Below are 10,365 nucleotides of genomic sequence, written 5' to 3'. Positions count from 1 at the left end.
TCTGATACCCTTCATCCATGGTTTGCAAGATATCATGTGAAAAAAGGGCGAGTTCTCAGGAGCGATGCTTTCTAAAGCCGTGCTGCTGTATGGACAGCAACTTCTCTGTCCCAAGGAAATTCATTATATTCGATCTGAGAATATGTTCGAGAATCCTGCAACAAACCGATGTTAAGGATGTTGGTCTGTAATATTGAGGATCCGTCCTTCTACCCTTCTTATATACAGGCGTCACCTGCTCTTTTTTCCAGTCGCTCGGGACTTTACGTTGGGCAAGAGATTCGCGATAAATGCAAGCTAAGTATGGAGCCAGTGCAGTAGAATACTCTCTGTAAAACCGAATTGGATTCCCATCAGGACCTGGAGATTTATTTATTTTCAACCCATTCAGCTGTTTCACAACCCCAGGGATGTCTATCACAATCTCCTTCATATGGGAATCTGTACGAGACTCAAACGGCGGTATGTTTGTACGATCCTCCTGCGTGAAAGATTTCTCAAACGCTTAATTTAAAATTTCAGCTTTCGTTTTGCTGTCTTCCGTTTCCTGGCCAGACTGATCAGTGAGTGACTGGATGGAAGCCTTTGATCCGCTTACCGATTTTACGTAGGACCAGAATTTCCTTGGTTTTCAGCAAGATCTTTTGCTAAGGTATGACAGTGCTAGTGGTTGTATGCTTCGCGCATCGCTCATTTTACAGCAGCACGAATCTCTACTAACTTTTGCCTGTCCTCATTCTCCCGATGTTTCTTGTACCGCGACTTCAACTGCCTTTGCTTTCTGAGTATTCTCTGAATTGCGCTGTTAAACCGCGGTGGGTCTTTTCCGTCCGTAACCCACTTTTTCGGCACATACTTGTCCAATGCGTGATTTACAATGTGTTTAAAATTTGCCCATAATTCTTCCACGTCGATCGTACCAGAAGTAAATGAAGTCGATTCATTTCCCAAGTGGGATGCTAACAACTGCTTATCTGCTCTTTCTAGAAAGAATACTCTCCTAGCCTTCGCGACCGACTTTTTAACTTTCGTAACCATAGTCGTAATGACAACATCATGATCACTAATCCCTGTCTCAACACTGACGCCGTCGATGAGGTCTGGTCTGTTCGTGGCTACCAAATCTAAAATATTTCCATTACGCGTTGGCTGTAGATTTAGCTGCTCAAGACAGTTTTCGGATAATGTGTTCAAAAGTAATTCACACGACGACTTGTCTGTACCACCTGTAATGAATCCATAGACATCCCAGTCTATACTAGGTAGGTTGAAGTCGCCTCCGATTAATATAGCATGGTCCGGGTACTTCTGCGGTACAGAGTGTAGACTCCCTTTGAATGATTCTAGAACTGTCACGGTGGAACCTGGTGGCCGGTAATAACACCCAACAACTAACTTTATTTCTCCTAGTATTGTTAAACGTGTCCAGATAACTTCACAATCACACTCTACTTCGACCTCAGTATACACAATATTTTTGTCAACTGCAATGAAGACGGCCGGCCGAAGTGGTCGTGCGGTTAAAGGCGCTGCAGTCTGGAACCGCAAGACCGCTACGGTCGCAGGTTCGAATCCTGCCTCGGGCATGGATGTTTGCGATGTCCTTAGGTTAGTTAGGTTTAACTAGTTCTAAGTTCTAGGGGACTTATGACCTCATCAGTTGAGTCCCATAGTGCTCAGAGCCATTTGAACCATTTTTTTTGCAATGAAGACATCACCTCCTACGGCGTCTAATCTGTCTTTCCGATACACATTCCAACCCTCACTAAATATTTCAAAACTTCATGTCTCAGGGTTCAGCCAGGTCTCGGTCCCGAGAATAACGTTAGCTCAAAATTCAAAAGGCTCTGAGCACTATGAGACTTAACTTCTGAGATCATCAGTCCACTAGACCTAGAACTATTTAAACCTAACTAACCTAAGGACATCACACACATTCATACCCCAGGCAGGATTCGAACCTGTGACCGTAGCGTCGCGCGGTTCCAGACTGTAGCACCTAGAACCGCTCGGCCACTCCGGCCGGCAGGACGTAGGGTTGGAAGGCCTGTCTGCTCTGTAAAGTAGGATGGATGGTGATCTGTTGCATCTCTGAAGAAAGAGCACAATGCTAGTACACGCACAAGTGTTCTGGAGCATACTGTTCATCGTATATTATTGAACATGGAGCTCCGCAGCAGATCGCCCCTACATTTTCACATGCTGACGCAACGACGTCGTCAATTACGATTTCAGGCGGGACATGACCATCGGGATTCGACCGTCGATAAATGGAAACGTGTCGGCTCTTCGTGTGAATCACATTTTTGCTACACTTGGTCCCTGGTCTTCTCCACAAACGCCGTCTTCGAGGTAAACGCGGCTCCAAACATGCAGCCCGCCACAGACGTGGACTGGTGGGAAAAGTATTATCCTGTGCGAGACATTTTCCTGCGCTTGCATGGGACCTGTGGTAGTAAACGAAGACACTCTGACAGCTGAAAACCACCTGCGTCCCTTTATGCTTGATGTCTTCCGCGACCGCGATGTCATCTTTCAGCAGTATAACTGTCCGTGTCTCGGAGGCGGGCCCGAAAAATGGTTCAAATGCCTCTAAGCACTATGTGTCTTAACATCTGAGGTCATCAATCCCCTAGACCTAGAACTATTTAAACCTAACTAACCTAAGGACATCACACACATCCATACCCCAGGCAGGATTCGAACCTGCGACCGTAGCAGCAGCGCGGTTCTGGACTGAAGTGCCTAGAACCGCTCGGTCACAGCGGCCGGCGGCGGACCGGAGCTACAGTCGTTTGAGGAGCATTATAGTGAGCTCATTTTGATGTCTCGGCGACCAAATTCGCCTGATGCAAATTCGTTATTTACACGAAATACATGACCTGTGCGTAGACGTCTAATGACACATACCTCCACGAAGCTACCAACAACTGTCGGATCCCTGATTCGCAGAATAAGTGGTGTTCTTCGTTCCAAAGACGGGCAAACACGTTGTTAAGCAGTTGGTCAAAATGTTTTGCCCATCAGTGTATTCTCTGGGTAGTGCTGATCTCATGATTTTCGTAGCGTTTTTTGGTTTGCATGTTGGTATTCCAGTTACTATAGGTTTATTTGTCGACTGCCATTTTTATTTATAGTTCTCTGTTGCTGTTTGAGTTTACACATTGCCATTTTGTCACTGGGAGATAGTGAGTGGAGCTGTGGACGCTAGAAAATTGAGTGCGCAGTGGAGAAATCGGAACATTTCCGATATATTCGTCTCTCTGAGTTCAATAGAGGCGTGACAGCTGCGGAAGTGGCTACAAACGTTCGCGTCGTATATAGGGGTAATGCCGTTGGTCACAGCAGTACAAGAAAATTATTTTCTCGCTTTAAAGAGGACCTTATAATTAAATGTTTCCCTGAGACATTTGAGTCTCTTATTATTATGTACGATAATGATCGAAGCAGACGAATGAAGATCACCAATGGCACAAGGACGTCCCATTACGTTCAATGCTGGGGTGCTTGCCACTATCAGAGAGCCCTGGCAGTAGCGGCAATATGTAAGAGAAAAATGAACTGAAGTTTGTGTTGGGGAAGGCACTAAGGTTAGATACTTCGTGCAGCACTGTTGACGGTTGTACTGCGGTAGTGTAGTGGTTAGCATTTGTGCTTACCAAGTAAGAAGACCCGGGTTCGAGTCCCGGCCGCAGCACAAATTTTAATTCATTTCGCCTGCTTCGATCATGAAGGAGGATCGTTATTACATTAGTGACACTCTACTTACAGGAATGACTTCGGAGTTTGATAAATACCATTTAATCGCATTAATCTACAAAAATCCACGTCATTGTTCCCGAAACTTGGCAAATGTGATGAACTGCTATCATCATCCGACACATTGTATGCAATGACGAAAGTTCAAAAATCGGTTGGATGGACACCGCATGTTCTAAGCCAAAAGCACAGAAATCTTTGGATATACATAGATGTATCTCTGCTAGTCCATAATCAACTGGCTCGTGAACAACACCGACCATTCCTATCCTGCATCGTTACTTGTGACGAAATATGGCGTCTTTACGATCACATAAGGAAAAGAAAGGAATGGTTGAGCCCAAACAAAGCAGCAACTCCCCACATAAAGACTTGTGGGCATCCACAAAAGAAAATGTTACGCATCCTGTAGAAAAGCGATGGAGCGATGTACTACGAATTGCTTCCCCGAGGTACAACCATCACTGCCGACGTACACTGTGAACGACTGACAGACACTTGTAGCAGAGGCATTCCAAGAACATGGGGCGGGAAGACTGCGTGAAGTGATGCTACTCGGCAACAGCGCCCGCCGGCATTCTGCTGGACTGACAGAAAACACTATATAGGACTTAGCTTGGGAAGTCATTTTGCACCTACCTTATTCACCTAATCTTAAGTCCTCGCCATCCGTAAAGGACCTTCCGTTACAGATGAAAATGCGCTCCGAACATGGCTCGACGAGTATTTCACCACAAAATCATTTGATTTCTACAGTGCATGGGGGCTTGATTATATTAGGAATGCTAATTCTTTTTAATTTTAGTCGCTGTATGTCCGGTTACGAAGTCTCGTAAGCGGTTGGCCCTGACTAGTATTACTCCGCAATCTGACTGCACAGAATAACAACAAAGAACGAAAGAAAACTTCCGTTAACAAAATTAATTAATTAAGTCCCCAGCAACTATGAAAGCTACGAAACAACAAGGCACAAGTGTCGCTGTTCTGTGTGTGGAAGTGTGATTCCACGTACACATCTGGCACGGTTCTTCCTCAATACGACAAGATATTTTAAATACCATTTATACTGAAGTAATTAAAAAAATAAACAGAAATACTATAATTGCACATAGAAACCAGAAATACAATCTAATACAAGAACACGAGCCAGATGCTTTGTTGACTGAACCTGTGACCAATAGGCATTATTGTTTAAGACATTGAAATAATAAAAAAAAAAGGAATTTTTTTACCTTCATATATATTGACGAAAAGGTACACTCTGATCATTACAGCATCCCGAATCCAACAACATCTGGTGTCTAGCCCATCAAAACAATACTACAACTTGTGAACAAGCACTCACTACCGCAACTTCTCAAGTACGACTCGCTACTGCCACATTTCAACAAGCACTCTCCACCACGACTTCTCAATAAGCACTCTCCACTACCACATCTCAACAAGCATTGCCTACTGCTACTTCTCAATAGGCACTCTCCACTACGACTTCTCAGCAAGCACTCTCCACTACCACATCTCAACAAACACTGCCAGTGGAGGCGGCTGAATAAAACTCTTTGGCCTCAATCTCTGGCGCTGTGGCTCAGTGTAGCCACCTTTCATATGCCCCTCCTCCACGGGCCAGAATTTGATGGTATTTTTGCCAGCATTGGTGGTGAAACTACCACCAAATTCGTCCAAAAAAAACACAAACAAAAATAAAAGATAATATTAATAATTAAATAGCATATAACTAAATACATTTTGGCTTTGCACTGTCCCTTCAATAACCTAATATATAAAATACAGTAAGGAATACAAATGCTTTCATATATGTGATTTTACATAATAGTTTACACAAGTACCATTCAATCAATGGCACCAGCAATGTCAAATAGGTGTAGGTAAGAGTCTCATAACATTTCACAAACAGTAAATACACAAAAAAATCAATTTATACAAATATTCACATAAAATGCTTTCCATAGTTCAATAACAAGTAGTTGACAGTTCCAGCAGTAGCACCCAGCAATGGTCAACAGGTGCAGACACCAACGAGTGACATTATTTCAGTAGAAACAGTTCCATCAGTGGCACCCAGCAATGCTAAACAGGTGCAGACAGCAAGAAGTAACATCATTTCAGTAGTAACAGTTCTAACAGTGGCACCCAGTAATGTTGAACAGGTGCAAACACCAACAAGTGGCATTATGTCAGTAGAAACAGTTCCATCAGTGGCACCCAGCAATGTTGAGCAGGTGCAGACAGCAACAAGTGACATCATTTCAGTAGAAGCAGTTCCATCAGTGGCACCCAGCAATGTTGAGCAGGTGCAGACACCAATAAGTGACATCATTTCAGTAGAAGCAGTCCATCATTGGCACCCAGCAATGTTGAACAGGTGCAGACACCAACAACTGACATTATTTCAGTAGAAGCAGTCCATCAGTGGCATCCAGTAATGTTGAACAGGTGCAGACACCAACAAGTGACATTATTTCAGTAGAAGCAGTCCATCAGTGGCACCTAGTAATGTTGAGCAGATGCAGACACCAACAAGTGACATCATTTCAGCAGAAGCAGTCCATCAGTGGCACCCAGCAATGTTGAACAGGTACAGACACCAACAAGTGACATCATTTCAGCAGAAGCAGTCCATCAGTGGCACCCAGTAATGTTGAACAGGTGCAGACACCAACAAGTGACATTATTTCAATAGAAGCAGTTCCAACAGTGGCACCCAGCAATGTTGAGCAGGTGCAGACACCAATAAGTGACATCATTTCAGTAGAAGCAGTCCATCATTGGCACCCAGCAATGTTGAACAGGTGCAGACACCAACAACTGACATTATTTCAGTAGAAGCAGTCCATCAGTTGCATCCAGTAATGTTGAACAGGTGCAGACACCAACAAGTGACATTATTTCAGTAGAAGCAGTCCATCAGTGGCACCTAGTAATGTTGAGCAGATGCAGACACCAACAAGTGACATCATTTCAGCAGAAGCAGTCCATCAGTGGCACCCAGCAATGTTGAACAGGTACAGACACCAACAAGTGACATCATTTCAGCAGAAGCAGTCCATCAGTGGCACCCAGTAATGTTGAGCAGGTGCAGATACCAACAAGTGACATTATTTCAGTAGAAGCAGTCCATCAGTGGCACCTAGTAATGTTGAGCAGATGCAGACACCAACAAGTGACATCATTTCAGCATAAGCAGTCCATCAGTGGCACCCAGCAATGTTGAACAGGTACAGACACCAACAAGTGACATCATTTCAGCAGAAGCAGTCCATCAGTGGCACCCAGTAATGTTGAGCAGGTGCAGATACCAACAAGTGACATTATTTCAGTAGAAGCAGTCCATCAGTGGCACCTAGTAATGTTGAGCAGATGCAGACACCAACAAGTGACATCATTTCAGCAGAAGCTGTCCATCAGTGGCACCCAGCAATGTTGAACAGGTACAGACACCAACAAGTGACATCATTTCAGCAGAAGCAGTCCATCAGTGGCACCCAGCAATGTTGGATAGGTACAGACACCAACAAGTGACATCATTTCAGCAGAAGCAGTCCATCAGTGGCATCCAGTAATGTTGAGCAGGTGCAGACACCAACAAGTAACATTATTTCAATAGAAGCAGTTCCAACAGTGGTACCCAGCAATGTTGAGCAGGTGCAGATACCAACAAGTGTCATCATTTTAATAGAAACAGTTCCATCAGTGGCACCCAGCAACGTTGAACAAGTGCAGGTATGAACAACAGTTTGAATGCTTACACAATTGCTTTTACAAAATTATTATCAATGCTCTTACACTAAACATACAAATAATAGTAAACACACAAATGATATCAGATAATTGTCATATTAAATATTACAATTACACGAATATCAGTAAACCTATAATATTTATGGGTGTCAGTGCAAGCTACAACAAACAAGGAAAATAATATTTAGGAGATAGGTCGGTACCAATTATCTGGGATTAGGAAAGGAAAACACACAAAACACACTCACTCATCTTTCATCCACATTAAGTACTACTGTGTAATTGAATAGTGTTAACTGTGTAAATGCAATTCTGTCAAAGATTTGTTGTTCGACATGTGTATCAAGTAGTAGTGGCAGCAATGTATAACAGTCGATAATAGTTAGTCAACGTCATAGTCATCATGTCAAGACCAATGTTTGCCAAGCCAAATCAAAATGTACGGTTGCTGAACAACTGTCAGTGTGCCAAGATATGCAATTACCTCTCTCTCTCCAAAAAAAAAAAGTATATACTGCTTACTGATTTAACGAAGTGTGTGTGTAGACAATCTTCCTTCCACTTGAGTGTTCTGGTCTGCCATCTTCATCCCCCTTGTTCCATATAAACCAACAAAAAATACGCTCCTCACTTACTTCACTTCTTATCCACCAAAACTCCATTAATCATCAGCATCACATAATCTTAATACTTTAATAATACCTCTTACGTCGATACATATAAACCTTATCATCAATATCATTTACCTTACCTCTTGTCCACCAAAACTCCAATAATCATCAACTTCACACAATTTCAATACCTCAATAAAACCTCTTCAATACGTCGATACATATAAATCTTATCACCAATATCATTTCACTTCCATAACAACTCTTTCCTCTAGTCAGTCTCCTCGAACAAGTACAGACAAAATCCTAGTGCAAACTTCAATTTATCATCCCATGAAATCCGAAGACACAATGTCCACACACAACCTCTGTGTAGTCCACCTGAGCCAAATCTTCTACTCATCATGAATTATAAAATTCATTTTGGTTACCTTGTCCATCATTAAATAAAAGAAATGCATACATGACCTCTAACAGCCTTTAGTTTGAATAACTTTCAGTAATTAGGTGCGAGTACGTAGTATGAAAGATCACATAAGACTTTGAGTGAATAAATCGTAATATTTCACAGTGTGTACACCACTTCAAGAATCATGGCAAAACAGAAGCAAACATGTGGAGTATTTTTTATGTCAAGTGTCACTTGCTATTTCAATTGCTCACGAAGAATGCAGTGTAATAACTGTCAATCGTCTAAACCTAGTGTTGGTATGTCATGTCGTTAGCTTCCTTCCAATTAGCACAAATTAGTACAGCTTCCATAAAACCTCCAGCTCATGTGACTTCTATGAAGTTTCTTGAACTAATGTCGTTCGTCGAATTATAGCAGTTCATTTTCTTACCTTAAAAATATAAGGCACTGAGCGTAAGCAAAACATGCAATAGCGAGTAAATATACCAGTGGAGAACAGAATGTCAACAAGTGGATGCAGCACAATTCCTACAACGAGGCTCTGCCAAGCGAACAATCTCTAATTAATACCGTAGTGTGACCTAAATCCATGTTCATACCCAGTATATCAGCATTTCTATATACCAACTTAAAGAGTAGTTATGACAACAAAACAAAAATGTGTAAATATGCAATCCATACGCAAAGCAGAAAATATATATCTTACATAATAAACAGGTCATTAGCATCATATCAGCATAAGCAAATAAATGTTCATATGTAATCTTAATAAGTAAACATGAAGGCGCAAGCAGATAAATCACAAAGTATAACCTACATACATAACCATATTAGCACAACTAATCAGGTGACAATTATAATTTAAATAAATACGCACAGCAGGCACATAATAGAAAAATATGACATCAGTGAAAAAGCAGTGTAGCCATGCAATGCATAATATACACAAATAACAACCATGTTCATTAATCAATCATTGTCAAATCAGTTAATGTACGCAAGCACGTCGCTTCACAAGTAAATTCATAGAACATGAAATTTAGTACAAAGTATGAATCACGTAATCGCAAGCAGCAAATTACGTCTAAAGTACGTACCTAAGTGGAAATATGCTACCTGAAAAATAAACTCAATTAATAGTTACCTTTTTAGTTTATTAGTTTCTTCTTCGAAATTACATTCTTCCTGGAAATTTTCTCGATAGCAAGTCCTCTTAACGTCGGACACACACAGAATTTACCTGAAGTTCTTAAATATTTTGTACAACCGTATCCTGAAAAATACTGAACGTTATTAACATAATTTATCAAGTCACTATAGCTTTATACTGAATTTATGCGGAGGAATTACATTGTGTATTTGTTTACGGCTGTCAGTGCATTTGCACTGAGCGCTCGATCAGCTGTAGGTACGCGTGACGTAGAAAGTAATTGTTTGCGGTCAACGACTGCCTTGTGCGGCGCGCAGACTTGACTGTTGCTTTGAGTATGTGCCGCCGCCAAAACACAGCGCGGTATCCTTGTATTCTCTGCATGTTTACGTATAACTGTTAGTTTCTCTGAAGTATGTCACTCCACAAAAATTTGAACGTTAGATATATGATGTATTCCCTTAGAGCGTCGAGATTTAAGAGTTTCTACTTCGACAGTGTTATCATGAATAATTTTGCGAACTCTATATGGACCGTTATAAAGCAGAAAAAATTTGCGACACAAGCCTTTTCCTTTGTGAGACAAACGATGAGACTTAATTAACACCTTTTGACCAACTGACAAGGTTTTTAAAGGATCGGAACGCTTAGCTGATTTCTCTCTTCTAGCAGCC

At 41.7% G+C, this 10,365-nt stretch overlaps 1 non-coding gene across 1 annotated transcript; it reads left to right on the top strand.

The window, feature by feature from the left end:
• Positions 1-3,624: 3,624 nt before the first annotated feature.
• Positions 3,625-3,697, top strand: Trnag-acc (transfer RNA glycine (anticodon ACC)). The gene has a single exon. It is a non-coding gene; the product is annotated as a tRNA-Gly (tRNA).
• The last annotated feature ends 6,668 nt before the right edge of the window (positions 3,698-10,365 follow it).

The sequence above is a fragment of the Schistocerca serialis genome, chromosome 4 (assembly GCF_023864345.2).
Source record: "Schistocerca serialis cubense isolate TAMUIC-IGC-003099 chromosome 4, iqSchSeri2.2, whole genome shotgun sequence".
Taxonomy (NCBI): Eukaryota; Metazoa; Arthropoda; class Insecta; order Orthoptera; family Acrididae; genus Schistocerca; species Schistocerca serialis.
Note: the sequence above shows the minus strand (reverse complement) of the source record. Positions and strands in the feature narration are given on the sequence as shown.